General features: G+C 37.5%; 1 protein-coding gene and 1 pseudogene across 1 annotated transcript in view; one reads left to right on the top strand and one right to left on the bottom strand.

Annotated features, from left to right (window-relative positions):
- DIPK1A (divergent protein kinase domain 1A) overlaps nt 1-15,865 on the top strand; it is a 116,456-nt gene that overhangs the window by 13,604 nt on the left and 86,987 nt on the right. The gene's annotated exons all lie outside the window — the stretch shown is intronic.
- Nucleotides 9,407-10,283, bottom strand: LOC129519272 (F-actin-capping protein subunit alpha-2-like; annotated as a pseudogene).

Below are 15,865 nucleotides of genomic sequence, written 5' to 3'. Positions count from 1 at the left end.
TTATTGGTGTCTCTCCCATTACTATTAGGTTGTTGTTGTCATAGAATCATGACAATTATAATCAACAATTAAAGTTGTCATAGAAAAAAAAATAAAAAAATAAAGTTGTCATAGAATCGATTTTATGAGAATCATGACAATTATAATCAACAATTAAAGTTGTCATAGAATCGATTTTATGAGAGTTGAATTTCTTAGTTTATTTATTTATTTTTTTTAGGAATCTCTACACCCGACATAGGACTTGAACTCCTGACACCAAGATCAAGAATTGTATACTCCTTTAACTGAGCTAGCTAGGCATCCCAAAAGATTTGTATTTATCATTCCAGAAACTACTATGGGAAGAATCATGGATATTTACTAAAGGAAGAAAATGCAAATAGCTGCTGAACATCACATGCAAAAATATTTGTTTTTACAATAGATAGGATTCTTAAAACTTTTGTACCTTTATACAAATGAAAGTAAGAGCACAAAAATTTCACTTTATGAACTCTTAAGAAAACTTTCTTAAAATGTAACTTATTTCTCTTTATTACTATGATTAACTAAAGTCGTTCTTTACTGCTTAAAGCACTTTAAGCTTGGTTTTATTTTTAATGTGCCAAGTGACAACATTTTCAGGCACACCTGATCCAGTAGAACTCACTTTGTTTCCAGTGAAAGCAGAGCCTATTTATTACCCACACCTTGCCCTTTGTCCTGAGCATACACTCAGATTGTGGAAAATGATACAGTATAGTACACATGTGTTTACATGCATTCAGAAATATTCTGTAACCACTCTTAAGATATACTGAGCTCTGGTAGCATACATTCCCTTCTCTCTTGTATTCCTGTCTTTATCCTTACCACCACCACCATCTTATCACCATCATTGTATTTGAGGCCTTTGCCTACTCCCATGCCTTCCAGTCCATCAGCCCTAACCCCATGCTTCCCTCCTTTCCCTACTCAGTCAGGAGGCCATGATCTGTCATTTCAGCTGCTCATTTACCATCTGTTTGTTGCCCTGACCTTCCTTCATTCTTTCCTGAGACTCCTGCCTTCTCCTTTAATCTCTTCAGTCCTTTGCTCCCTGCTTTCCCCCAGGACTCCAGCCTTCTTCGGCTTCTCATTTTTGTAGTCTGTTGGTCATTGCAAGTAATCACATGGCTTCCACTACAACCCAATATTCATTGGTCTCAGTCTTGTTTCACCAGCCCGAACCTCTCCCTCAGATCCTTTAGATGGCACTTCATGTTTAATGTGTCCTAACCTAAACTCCAGCCCCCTTAAAACTTGCTTCTTTCCCTGTTTCAGTTATTGATACTCTCCACTTACTCAAGAGCATTTCCCTGTTGGTCAGTAAGGATGAGTACCTTTTCATGTACCTATTGGCCATCATCTCCTGCTGATACCATGATTCTCTCCTTCTGTCTCATTAGGCCCACTATTACAGCCTTCAGAATGGCCTTCCTATCTCATTTACCACTTTTAGTTCCATCTTCCACATTGCTTCCAGAATAATCTTCCCCTAAATGTACATCTGACCTAGTCTCCCTCCCTCTCCCTGCTGGTGAAATCCTTTAGTGGCTTTCCCACCATCTTCAGGAGACTGCAGAGTTCTGAGCGTGGCCCTTCATTTCTGGTCCCTTTCTGTCCTGCTGTTTCATTCCTGCCACCACCAACTCATGCACCGTTTGCCCTAGCAATCCTGAAAAACTTCCAGCTTACCGACACACCATGCTCATGTGTCAGCCTGTCTACCTTCCTCCTACCCACCTTGTTCTCTCCTTTGCCCTAGAATGCCCTTCCCCCATTTCCCTGCATTCCTCTCTACCTGGTTTATTCTCAGTTTTCTACTTGTACTTCAGGTTTCAACTCAAAGAGGAAATGACCCCTCCCTCACACCCCACATAGTGTTAGTATGCCTCTTCTGTGCCCCAGACCATGCATGCATGATATGTTGCACATACTTCTCTTACAGCATTTATGATACTGGTTTATCATCACTGGTTTTCATATCTTTCTTCTGTCCCAGACTGTGATTTCCTTGAGGATCAGGATGTCATTTGCCCTTCTCTGTCTCCTGTGCCTAGCCCAGAGCAAATGTTGAGTAAATGTTTGTGGAGACAGAGTTTTATGGGGCTGATTAGATTTATATATTTTTTTAAAAAGATTTATTTATTTCAGAAAGAGAGAGCAAGCAAGCACACATGAGGAGGGGAGGTCAGAGAGAGGAAGAAAATTAGACTCCCTACTGAGCATGGAGCCAGAGGTCATGAGATCAGGGGCTTGATCTTATGACCCCAAGATCATGACCTGAGCTGAAATCAACAGTTGGTTGCTTAACCAACTAAGCCACCCAGGCGTTTTTAGAGTAATCCTTTATACAAAAGAAAACATGTAAACTATAAGTAAAATAGTATAGATAAGCTTATAATGCAAATGATAAGTCTCCCCTTTTACTTCTCTTTACTCCTGAAAGATAGCCTCTTTGAACTTCTTATCTTTTGGGATTTCCTAGTGGCCACATCTCTAACTTCTAGAGCTCTGTATCTAAAAACTTCATACATCCTAGGAGGTGCCTTGTTCTCATATACTTTTTTATATCTTAAAATATTTTTTTTGTCAGAATAACTGGTTATTTTCTGTTTCTGGTTTATTACTACAATAAGTGTTCTTTCTCCATAAAAAAATCCATTCAAAATTATTCTGATATGCTTTTAATGTCTATTTTTGTATAAATCACAATATATATGTAGTAGATTAATATAGTCGTGAGTTTATGTGGGGCATAAATAAGTAAATATCCAAATGTTAGGGATTTGTGCTCTAAAATACTTTCCTAAGAGGGTTGTACAATCAAAAGGATTTGGGGCTCCTGTTCCAGATAATAGACTTTTATCTATTTTTTTCCATTGATCAACTTTAGATATTATCTAATGACTTTCCACTTTCAGAAATGAATGTGGTTTCTAACACTATGGTCATCGTAATCTCTCTTCCAGTGTTTGATACAGTAGTTGTATTAATTTTACTTCCTTTGCTGCTTGACTTAATAACTTTAAATAATGATAACTCTATTTCTCATTTCATCGACTTATGACCGTATCTGTCGACTCTCCCATTTTTAAAAAGGGGCATTAGAACTTGTGCTTCTTTTTCCGTCTGCTTTTCTCACTTTCTGTCAGCGACACTTACTTATACATCGTCAAAGTTGGTAACTTATATTTTGTCCTGTTACCAAGGACAACCAAGTCTCTATATAAGTTGAATCTGAAAGATGAAAGCTATAAATAGTATTATACTGTTATGACCTGTTAATTCTTCACAAAGGAAAGTCTCCCTTATGAACCTGTGACCCATTGACTGCAGCATGAAGTTACTTTCTCCTTGTCAGAAAAGCAGGTAGGATTAACAGACAAGAACAAATGCCTCTTGTTATTAAGCAGATTATTGCAAGGATTTCTCCTTTTCCAAAAGCTAAATCATATTTCTGCCAGTGGAGAAGAGAACATGTGATGTTTGAACATTCCTTTTAAAAAGTTTCTTTTTGGGACACCTGGGTGGCACAGCGGTTGGAGTGTCTGCCTTTGACTCAGGGTGTGATCCCAGGAGCTGGGATCGAGTCTCGCTTGGGCTCCTGTGGGGAGCCTGCTTCTGCCTCTGCCTATGTCTCTGCCTCTCTCTCTCTCTCGGTCTCTCATGAATAAAAAAATCTTTTTTTTAAAAAAAGTTTCTTTTTGCTTAGAAATCATGTTTACTTGCTTTTTAATATTCCAATTAAAGAATAATAAATTTAAAGCCTAACCTTTAGGATCTGTAATGAAGTAACAGAGTTATGATTTGTGATTACCATGGGCTACAATTTCTTCCCTGAATGATCAATATACCTTATTTTTCTGGATGGTTACCTACTCAGCAGACATTTCTTCTGACATCTGCCCCCAAATTGAAGTGAACTGAGCTAGTTCTGGAATGCTGGACCATTTTTTAAAATATATTTTTTAAAATTTTTCTTTATTTATGATAGTCACAGAGAGAGAGAGAGAGAGAGAGAGAGAGAGAGAGGCAGAGACACAGGCAGAGGGAGAAGCAGGTTCCATGCACCAGGAGCCCGATGTGGGATTCGATCCCGGGTCTCCAGGATCGCGCCCTGGGCCAAAGGCAGGCGCCAAACCGCTGCGCCACCCAGGGATCCCCTGGACCATTTGAATAAGGAAAACAACTATAATCTTTAGGGAGAGTATTACAGGTAGGAACTGGCTATCGTTTGGTGCCATGTTTATAGAAAATAAGAGTCAAACACTTTTGCCAGTCTTTCTTTTAAGATCCTGAAATTTATGTCTTGAGGCCAAAGTATCAAAGTTAGTTCTGGCCTAAGATGAAGGATATCTCTATTTATAGTATCCCCTAAAATATGATTCTATAAATATTTAGTGCAGAGCCAATTTGTGTGCTAGTATTACATTTTCTTCTCTCCAGGGCCAGGGTAATGAACCCAAGACTCTCTAGATCTGTGATCAATAACAAATAGATCCTCTTTTCTCATACCCCATTAATTTCTTATAATTGGGGTACATATAAGCTTGCTTCATATTTGAAATGTATTTTTTGTCCCTTTTTTAACCCCAGGGAGTTTCTAATTGTCTTTCTTACTTTTATTCTTCTCTTTCTCCTTCTCAGGCATAATATACCTTTGTTATGACCTCACTTCTTCTCTACTCTCAGGTCTATTTTTTGATTCTGTGGAATCCTTCTTTGTACCCAAAGGCTTTTGTAGGCTACTGCCCTGCTGTCTTCTGAGGATCTCCTTCCACTACCCTAGTTGGAATCACTGTTCTCAGGATCCTGTGTCTCCCACAGGATCCACTTCAACGGTCCTGATTTCTTCCATCATCTTACTGGAATGTATCCAGAAATAAGTTCTTTAGAAAGGATATGTGGAAAATAAACTTTCTGAGTCATGTCTAGAACTGTCTATATTGTACCTTTATAATGGTTCCCAGTTGAGTTGGGTGTAGAATTCGGGGCTGAAAACAGCATCCTTTAGAAAATGTGAAGACATGGTTCCATTGTCTTCTGACATCCTCTGTTGTTGACAAGAAGCCAGTTTGTTTGTCAGTCTTTTCTGGGTGACCTGTGTTCCCTGCTCAGGGTCTCTTTTTTATACTTGTTTTTGAATTCCATGAGGAAATGTATAGATGTGGGGGTTTTATCATTAGTTGTATTCAGTACTCACTGAGCCCTTCTAATCTTAAGATTTAGGTCTTTATTTATCTCTGGAGAATTACCTTATTTCTTAAATAGTTTTCCCTCTCTTTTTTCTGTCCCTCTTTCTGAGGCTCTTATTAGTCAAATGTTGTACCTCTTGGATTGACTCTTATGTCTCTTATGGTCTCTTTGTTATTTCCATATTTTTATCCATATGCTCTCATTCCGTGCCTCTCAGTTTTGTTTCCCAGACCATATGTTGATTTACTTTCCATGTCTAATCACTCTTTAAATACTAAGAATTTTAAATTTAAAGAATTCTTCCAAGTTCTTTGTTCCTTTTTTTTTTTTTTGTGGTTTCCTGTTCCTATTTTATATGGGTGCAATACCCTCTGAAATCTTTAGAGTATAGAAGTTTTTTTTTTAATGTTTTCTTATGTCCCTTAATTATGTTTGCTCCCCTCAGGGTTCTTTTCTTTTTTTTAAGGGTTCTTTTTTCTATATGTTTTTCTTAGTTGTTCTTTCTCATGCTGCTTGTTTTCCCCATGTGCCTGGCAATCCTGGTTGTCTATTCCTATTTTAGAAAGAAGGACTGAGGAAATGGATTTTCTATGCCACTTTAAAAGATGTTCTCTTTTCTCCCTAGACCTATTACCTGTGTGGATGGCTGACTGAGTCCTCTGTGTAGAGCCAGGTGCCGTGGCTGGCCTGCTTGGTCTAGGCCTGTGGTTGGACGCTGCCTTTGTGCTAGAGAAGTGCTCTGCTGTGGGCAGACTGTACTCCCCGGTAGATGCCTTGGCTTTCTCAGGTCATTTGTTCTTTCAGCTATCTGGCTTTTTGACTGAGGGTTTGTGCCAGGCTGCCTGTGATATGTGTGGGGGTGGGGGAAGCGGATGGGGATGCCAACCAGTGCAGTTCCAAGTACAGACCTTCAATTATTCCCTCTGTCTTCAGCCCCACTTTTCCCTTCTCTCCTCCCTTGTACCTGCTGGCCTGGAGCCCAGAGCCATCAGGTGTTCCAGGGCAGATTGGCTCTCTAGATTCCTTCTAGCATTCCAACAAGCATTTTGGCTCCCAGCTCCTCTTAGGTTGCCTTGTGGCTGTGGCTTTGTCTGCTTGTCTCATCTATCACCACAATTCCATCTGCTTTTTGAATTCTAGAAATTTGTTGTATCTTTTATACACTGGTGAACTCCTTAACTTCTCTTTCCTTTTGCTATTACAGGTTTATTGCGTATTTTGTCTCTTTTATTTGAGTGTGGTTTTGTAAGTTGTAGGTAGTAAGCATATATCCTCAACCTACCATCTTGAACTAAAAGTCCTGGTGTGAATTTTAAACTATCTCTCTCATGAATATTTATCTAACCTGTTTATCTTTATGGCTGCAATGTCTATTTAAGCATTGCATAATTTATAAATTATTTCAATAAAGTAAGACAAGAGAATTAGAATAAATAACTTCAGAGGGATAAAGATAAAATGGCACTTTTTTTCCAGAAAATCTTGTATAATAACAACAGTTTATTTTGGTTAAAAAACGAAAAAGAAATTGTACTGAACTTGTAGCAGTGACTTGATCTCTGCTCTCAGAGAATTCACATGTTGGTTTAGGAAGTTTCAGGAGTTTTTCTGGCACTGATGGATAAATAATAAATGAATTTTAAGAACAGACAACACAAACATTGGGCAGCTATGTACACAATGCACATAATTAAAATAGGTGATGTGCTAAATCGTGTCAGGACATCTATTTGGCCAGCTGGTCAGAGAGCCTTTCTGTGGAGGGAATGGTTATTTGAGATCTGACTAAAGATCAGGAGACAACCAGGGAAAACCTGGGATCTTGGCATTACCATTGGACACCATATCCTTTCCACTCTGCTCAGATCAGGGCTTCCTACCCTTTGGTTTTGATCGTACTTCCGTCCTATAAAGATTTTTATATTAATGTAATGAATTGCTTAAACATTTCATAGCTTTTAAATAGCACTTTGGTGAAATAAAAGACTCATGAGATAATTTATTCTCCTAGGACAGAGGAGGGATAAACAAGGCTTTTTATTCCGTGATAACAGAATGGTTTGGTAAATTTAAAGGTCTTAATTATTACGCTTTAAGCAACAACTTAATTTGCTTCAGTCTGATTCTTAGCTTTTAAGGGGGGTTCTTCCTTTGATATATCATGTTGCTATTTTGGTGCTTGTCATTTTGCTCTTGCAGTTTCTCTCATAAAAAGCATTTACAGCTCACTTCCATGGAATCCCTCTGCTAGTGTTGATATCGCAGGCTGCAGATGCACATTCACTTTTATCTTTAAATTGGGTACACTTTTCAAGGAGTATAGGGGAGATATGGTTTAAGAGAGCCAATTTGTAGACCTTTAAACTCACCATGTAGTTTTCCTCACATTGTTCTGGCTGAGAATGTGTTTGTGATGGAGGTGCAGGGTCTGCTCTTCCCTTTCTCTTTCACCATTGCCCCCTTCACACTATTAAAAAAGAAAGGCATACTGCTCCATCTCTGATCTCACAAAGGTCCCTGGATGTAAAAACACCCGGGCACCAAAGGGCAATTGAAAATATTGGTGTCTGTGGGAAGATAGTAGATGACTAAGTAAGATTATCTCATGTAATGATGGATAAAGGTTCCTTTTGCAATTCCAAGACTTTTTTTTTTTTTGCTCTTTTTTTTGCTCTTCTAAAACTGAGAGACCTCACTGATTTGTTTGCTAATTAACTAATAGACTGTTAAGTGTGTATATATTTTAAAGATTTTATATATTTGAAAGAGTGTGCACAAGCAGGGTGAAGGGGAGAGGGAGAACAGAGCGCCTGATATGAGGCTTGATCCTAGAACCTTGGGATCTTGACCTGAGCTGAAGGCAGATGCTTAGTCAACTGAGCCACTTAGGCACACCTATTAAGTATACTTTTGATGATATATTACTGTCATATTTTTAAAAAATACTGCTCAAAAATTTTTGAAGAATTGAGAAATAATTGCTCTAACAAGACTTCCATTCTCCTCTCATTTATGTGAAACAGGTTTCTCACCATTTAAAGTTATGAAAACTGAAAGTAGTGATAGAATTGGTGCAGAGCACTATTTCATCCTGGCAATAAATAATAGTCACTTCATGGAAATGTGTACTAACTGAAGAAGAAAAACTTCACCCATCTCCTTTTAAATTTTATTTTTTTTATGAGTCTAAGATTACATATATTTCAATTTGTCTTCTTATAATACCTTTTGGCTCTATGATAAAAATAACTCAGACATATGGAATTCAAGCTAATCTGTGTAACTGTCACAAGAAAAAAGCATTAAATGCATTTCTGAAATAAGTATTTTCATTTAATTTCAGAATCTCAAAACAGCATCAGACATTGGCTTTGTTTTGAAAAAGTTTATTTAAACACTAAGCTAGCTAAAAAACCTTCTTGAAAGGTTCAAACACAATAGATATAGAAAATGCTTTCCCACTAATCTCAATCTTACATAAATGGAAGAGGTGAGGAGGAAGAGGTGAGGAGGGAAAGGTGACAATTTCTTCAGCAGCATATATGGCTAAACTCATCAACTGCCTTAAACTGGAAAGTCCATTACTAACCCTTAAAAAGTGCTGGGCAAATATCAAAAGTCAACCGACTTCATAAACCAGAAGACAACAATTTTAGGGTTACAATAAGTAAAATATTTTTGAAACACATAAAAAACTTTTAAACTAGAGGAATCATGGGGCACTTGGGTGGCTCAGTTGGTTAAACATCTACCTTTGACTCAGGTCAAGATCCCAGGGTCCTGGGATCCAGCCAAGTCGGGCTTCCTGCTCAGTGCTCAGTGGGGAGCCTGCTTCTCCCTCTCCCTGTTCCCTACTCGTGCTCTCTCTTGCTGTCTCTCTCTCTCTCAAATAAGTAAAATCTTAAAAAAAAAAAAATCTCAAGGGATCATCTCTTAATTGTAAAAAAGAAAGGCATGAGAGAAAGTAAAAGACATTTAAACTAAACTGATTCTTCAATCCTCTTTGAACAAAAGAAATGAAAAATAATGGTTAATTAGCTAAGCTTTGTACTCTAACCAAACTAATTAATTACAGTAATTTAAAATGGGAACAGCCCACCTGTGTAGTTTGACAGTTTTGAATACTTTTGCAGTGATTTTTTTTTTATGCAGATACTAAATGATTGGTTATGCAATGTGCATCTTACACATCCTGCATCTGCCAATCCTGCATCTCTGCATCTCTGCCAATCCTGTAGCTAAGGATCTAGTTCCAGTCATTCTTAGTACATGTCATTGGCAACTGTGGAGGTAAATCTTTGAAAGTAGTGTCAGATGTTGTCTAATAATTCTCACTGATAGCAGTCTGATACTCATTTTCTGCAGCTTCTATAATCTTTATAAATTCTTTTGCGGTTTGTACTTCATTAGATGCTGTTAGGGAATCTAGTATATTTTTATGACTCAGTGAACATTATTATCTTCATAATAGTGAACCTGAATTTTCAAAATGCCAACCACTTGAGTGGTTGAAGAAGTGATTGTAAACTTCCACTCTGACCTCCAGTGACCATTCCAAAAGTTTTTTGCTTGGAACTAATGGCTTTCCCTGCAAGCAATAATGATTTGCTGTCCATCTATTTTTAAAAACCATATAACAATGCAGACCTCATTTAGATAATGTTCTTTTATATATGCTTGCAGAGTGGTTTCTACTGAAGTTCTCCATGTATCAGCTGCATTTTCTGCTTCATATGATCTTGGATCAGTTGCTTCCATTCTGAAATGATCAAATTTGAAACAGATTCTTGTTGGAATCCAAAAACTTTCCATTTCCTAAGTTGCCATGTTCTTTTATCAATAACCTGTTCTTCATAACCTTCAATTTTTATTGGAGTAAACTGGTCCAAGTTATATTGTGCAAATGTATGAGCTGCTCCTTCCCTAAGAAGATTATCATTAAGTGGTAACCAAACATCATTAAGGACCTTATTAAATTCTCCAGGAGGGACATGAGTAATGAATTTTGCTGCTCTACTCACCTCCTCCTCATTGGAGAACTGCTTCTCCATATCCGCCATTTTCCTTCTGGCAACAAACCAGGTGGTGGCAATGGTGGCAGCAGCAGCCACCTGAATTCCCCTCACACCTATCTCTTTAATACAGTTTTATTTATTGCATTTAAGAATCTTTAAAATCAAATTTTGCAGTGTATTTATATTTTAATTGATTGGTTACTAATTATAATTGTAAAAAAAAAACTCAAGAAGAAATTGTGTTAACATCTGAAGTCTTTTATTACAGAAAATAAAGAGAAATTTAGTTTTAATTTACAGACAGATTTTTGTTGGGGGAAAATATAACTGTCTAGTAAAAGACTTTCAAACAGAAAATACATTACAATAGAAATAATTCATGTGGGAGGAATCACCTTTTCTCAAGCCTTTGTCAAAGCTTGACAGTATAGCTTCATTAATCAAGATAGTGTGGTACTAGTGGAGGAATAGATACAGATCATTGGAGCATGGGGAACCCAGGATTAGAGCCACATGAATATGCTTAATTAATTTTTGACAAAGAACCTAAAAGCAATTCAAATAGAGGAGGAATAGCTTTTTTTTTTCTTTTTTTAGGAATAGCTTTTTAATGATGGGTGCTGAAGCAATTAGATATCCATTAGCAAAAGAGAAAAAAAACTTTACATAAATCTTATATAAAAATGAACTAAAAATAGATCATAGACAAAAATGAAAAACATAAAACTACAAAACTTGAAAAAAAGTGGAAAAATATTTGGGGCCTACAACTTAGGTAAAAAGTTCTTAGACTTGACATCAAAAACATGATCCATAAAAGGAAAAATTGATAAGTTTTATCTCATCAAAAATAAAATCTTGGGGCAGCCTGGATGGCTCAGCAGTTTACTGCTGCCTTCAGCCCAGGGTGTGATCCTAGATACCTGGAATCGAGTCCCATGTCGGGCTCCCTGCATGGAGCCTGCTTCTCCCTCTTCCTGTGTCTCTGCCTCTCTCTCTCTCTCTCTCTCTCTCTCTCTCTCGGTGTCTCTCATGAATAAATAAATAAAATCTTTAAAATAAAATAAAATAAATAAAACAAAATAAAATCTACTCTACAAAAAACCTTGTTAAGAGGATGCAAAGACAGGGATCCCTGGGTGGCGCAGCGGTTTGGCGCCTGCCTTTGGCCCAGGGCGTGATCCTGGAGACCCGGGATCGAATCCCACATCGGGCTCCCGGTGCCTGGAGCCTGCTTCTCCCTCTGCCTGTGTCTCTGCCTCTCTCTCTCTCACTGTGTGCCTATCATAAATAAATAAAAAATTAAAAAAAAAAAAAAAAGGGAAGTCTTCCCTTAAAAAAAAAAAAAGAGGATGCAAAGACAGGGTACAGATGGGGGGAAAATGTTTGCAAGCCACATATCTGACAAAGAACTAGTATCTAGAATATATAAAGAACTCTCAAAACTGTAAAAGACACACAATCCAATTAGAAAATGGGAAAAGGAAATGGGAAAATTGCTAAAGAGTTTAAATTCATTTGATACATTTATATTTAAGATGATATAACAGCTTTATTTTAAAATATCAATATTTACAATGAAGTTACTCCTGTGCAACTACTTAAACTTATGGTGAAAAATTTTAGATGTCAGTTTAAGAATGTGTGAGGGGATGTATAGTTTTCAAAATTTTCTTGGGCGTCTGCAAATAAAAAGCTAGATTTCAATAATACGTAACCCCCATTGATGAAGGGGCTATATTCCAAAATTGAATTTTAAAAATCAAAATCTGGGGCATTTGGTTAAGCAGCCAACTCTTGGTTTAGGCTCAGGTCATGATCTCAGAGTTATGGGATGGAGCCCTGAGTCTGGCTCCAGGCTCAATGTGGGGTCAGCTTGAGATTCTCTCTCCTTCTCTGCCTTTCCTGCTTATGCTCTCTCTCTCTCAAATAAATAAATCTTAAAAAAAAAAGAAATCAAAATCTTAATTGCCAGAAGTAGTTGAAATAAATACTAATGAACCTGGGAGGTGCCAGTTAAGGGTAGGATTACAAAGGAAGAAGTATTGTACTATTTAGATGCTTTCATTGGCCTTTAGTATCTATTTTTTTAATCAGTACAGGTGTGTTCAGTTGTGTTCCAAACAGGCAAGAAAGGAAAAAGAAAGGAGGCAGAGGAGGGTTCTGTTTTTAGCAGTCTCTGTTGGAGAGGGCAGAGGGACAGAGAATATCTATCATCTGAAAAGGACTAAGTCAGGTTTACCATTAGATAATGCATGATTTCAGACTTCCAATTCCTACCTCCCCCCCCCAAAAAAAATTCCTCTTTCTACCTGATGATGTCCCAGTCTTTTTTTTTTTTTGTCCCAGTCTTAAGTAGGAAGTTAAGCCTCCATTTACACCATTGGCTGACTTAATTAATATATACCAATACTTTGAGATTAGCTAATGTTATAGGGTAAATTAACTGCAGTCACTTGATATATGTAATTTACATCTAATCATATCTTAGATGATAGAGGAGTGGAATGTGAAAGGAAGAGTTATGGAATACAAGGAGGTGTTTGGGAAGGTGGGAAAGCAGAGAGTTATGCTCTGAAAACTGCAAATAGAAATAGAAAGTGAGGGATCCCTGGGTGGCGCAGCGGTTTGGCGCCTGCCTTTGGCCCAGGGCGCGATCCTGGAGACCCGGGATCGAATCCCACATCGGGCTCCCAGTGCATGGAGCCTGCTTCTCCCTCTGCCTGTGTCTCTGCCTCTCTCTCTCTCTCTGTGACTATCCTAAGTAAATAAAAATTAAAAAAAAAAAAAGAAAAGAAATAGAAAGTGAGGTATTTTGGTCTTGCTAATGGATTGTTTAACATGATTTATGAATGTTTTGGTTAATATTTTAAGATACTGCTGACTGCTTTATTAAGGAATTTATATCTCTGAGGATTAATTAATCTAAAATAGATCCCATTAAATCAGGTTAATAAAAAGTGGCCCATAGCTAGATCTGCCAAATAAATTTGAAAGTCATTATGTTGTGTAGACTTCCCGCCCCACAGGTGATAGAAATTAACCATACAAAATGATAGTATTGGGTTATAGATGTCTTATGTAGCAAGCCTTTTTATTGAAGTGATTTTTTTTTAATATTTATTTACTTAGGATAGTCACAGAGAGAGAGAGAGAGAGAGGCAGAGACACAAGCAGGCTCCATGCACCGGGAGCCCGATGTGGGATTCGATCCCGGGTCTCCAGGATCGCGCCCTGGGCCAAAGGCAGGCGCCAAACCGCTGCGCCACCCAGGGATCCCTATTGAAGTGATTTTTAAAAAAGATTTTATTTATCCATTTGACAGAGAGAGAGAGAGAGAGAGAGAGAGAGAGAGCATAAGCAGGAGGAGGAGCAGGGAGAGGGAGAGGGAGAAGCAGGCTCCCAGCTGAGCAGGGAGCCTGATGTAGGGCTCAGTCCCAGGACCCTGGGATCACAACCCCAGCCAAAAGCAGACACTTAACTGAGTGAGCCCACCCACGCATCCTATTGAAATGATTTTGAACTTTAAAAAAAGTAGAAAGAATTCTAATGTTATATTAAGATGAGTAATATGCTTTAGCATGAGATTTCAAGCCTGTGATTTGCCTTATATCAAGCTCCTTTGTCTTTCTTTCTTTTTCTTTCTTTCTTTCTTTCTTTCTTTCTTTCTTTCTTTCTTTCTTTCTTTCTTTCTTTCTTTCTTTCTTTTTTTCTCCTTTGTCTTTCTTAGCCTTATGTTTTTCATTTACTGGTGAGATGGTAATGATAGTTGATAGGAACAGTTTTTTCTTACCTACCTAGTAACACTATTTTCAGTAATAAAAGAGGAATGCTTTAGCTTCCTCATAAAATGTTATGATATCCAAAAATTAATAAACATTTGAATGGCTTTTAAAAAACACATTATGGCCATCTATGTTGTGTGCTTGCCTATTTCAAGAACTTTTTTAAAAAAGATTTTATTTATTTATTCATGAGAGACACACAGAGAGAGGCAGAGACACAGGGAGAGGGAGAAGCAGTCTCCATGCAGGGAGCCCGGTGTGGGACTCGATCCCAGGACCCTAGGATCACACCCTGAGCTAAAGGCAGACCCTCAACCACTGAGCCACCCAGGCGTCCCTCAATTTCTCCCTTCAAACTATTTCTCTTGGCATATATTTACGGCTGCCTTGGATAAATCAATGTATTTTTTCTTATCAAGAACTTTTACTCTATCCATTACATAAAAATTTCTCAAAATTAATATAGTGGTTATTTTAAAATTCTGTTATATTGAATATAGAAAATATCATACTGTATGATGATAAATGCTTTAACAGCGTGACACAAAATTTCTTTTTCCACTTTCAGTTAGAGGATGGCATATTTTTATTACCTAATGTGAAAAATATTCTTTTAATATTTTTGTAGAACTTGGAATAGAAAAGGGCCTAGACAGAATAATGCACAGAGAGATACAATCGATACTATCTGTGTTTACTAAAGAGAGCCACATCGTCTTCTTGTTCATATAAATGCTTTCAAGAGACAAGTAGTAGATGTATGTCTAGGGACATGAAGTTATGCCCTTCATCTAAGTGGCTGGTATACCTTAGAGTTACACGTCGGCCGCCTCCATGGAGAAGTGGTGCAAATTATAGCATCACTGGGAGGCTGCTTCACCTCTCCGTGTGGGGAGAGGTGAAAGTAGGGAATAACCCTAGTTCATGATTTAAGATTATGACTCTATGAAAAACTCTAACACTCATTAAGTATACAGTTCTTTGATATTGGCAAGTATGTTTTTAACTCTGTTATAAAGAATGGCATTTAAGGTTAAATCTTCATGTTGAATGGTTCAAAAGTAAACTTTGAAATTCCTTATAAATGAAGGATGATGGAGTCACCCTCAGGTCAAAGTATGATTTTTTAACCCTGAAATGGACACTTGACACAAACGGACAGTTACTTTTTAAGTTTAGTGTTTTCCAAAGAAGAATGAGTAAGTGAAAGTGCTTGTTTCTTCTTAGGTACCATATCTGCAACTTGGGAAGGCATCTGCTAAGTGATACTTTTCTGGACAGAGAAGTATCTGATTAAAGATTAGAAACTAAGTACAGATCAATAATCCAGTCAATCATGTTTCTCCTGCCAACCTAAACTTTATTAAAGCTTTACTAGCATCCACATTCAATAATCTATCCTTGTCAACATAACTTTTGAAAATAATAACATTCTCTAGAGGAAGATTTAAAGAAAAGCAGACACCTTTGCACAATCAGGAACCTTCATACTGACCATCATTTTTTACAAAATTGCTTCGTCTGTCCCTGCTTCTTCCATTATTGCATAAGTAGAAACACTCACTCTGACTTGTCTCATTTGAGACCAGTCTGCTGAGACTTCTACTGAGTTTTCCATGTAGCCAATTGTTAAAAACAACAAACAATACTAAAATTTGTACGGAACCATAAAACCCCGAATAGCCAAAGCAATCTTGAAAGTGCAAAGGAAAACTGGAGACATCACAATTCCAGGCTTCAAGTCATAGCTGTAGTGATCAGAACACTATGGTACTGGCACAAAAATAGACACATAGATTAATGGAACAGAACAGAAAGCCCAGAAATAAACCCACAATTATA

This window comes from Nyctereutes procyonoides, unplaced genomic scaffold, assembly GCF_905146905.1.
Source record: "Nyctereutes procyonoides isolate TBG_1078 unplaced genomic scaffold, NYPRO_anot_genome, whole genome shotgun sequence".
NCBI lineage: Eukaryota > Metazoa > Chordata > Mammalia > Carnivora > Canidae > Nyctereutes > Nyctereutes procyonoides.
Note: the sequence above shows the minus strand (reverse complement) of the source record. Positions and strands in the feature narration are given on the sequence as shown.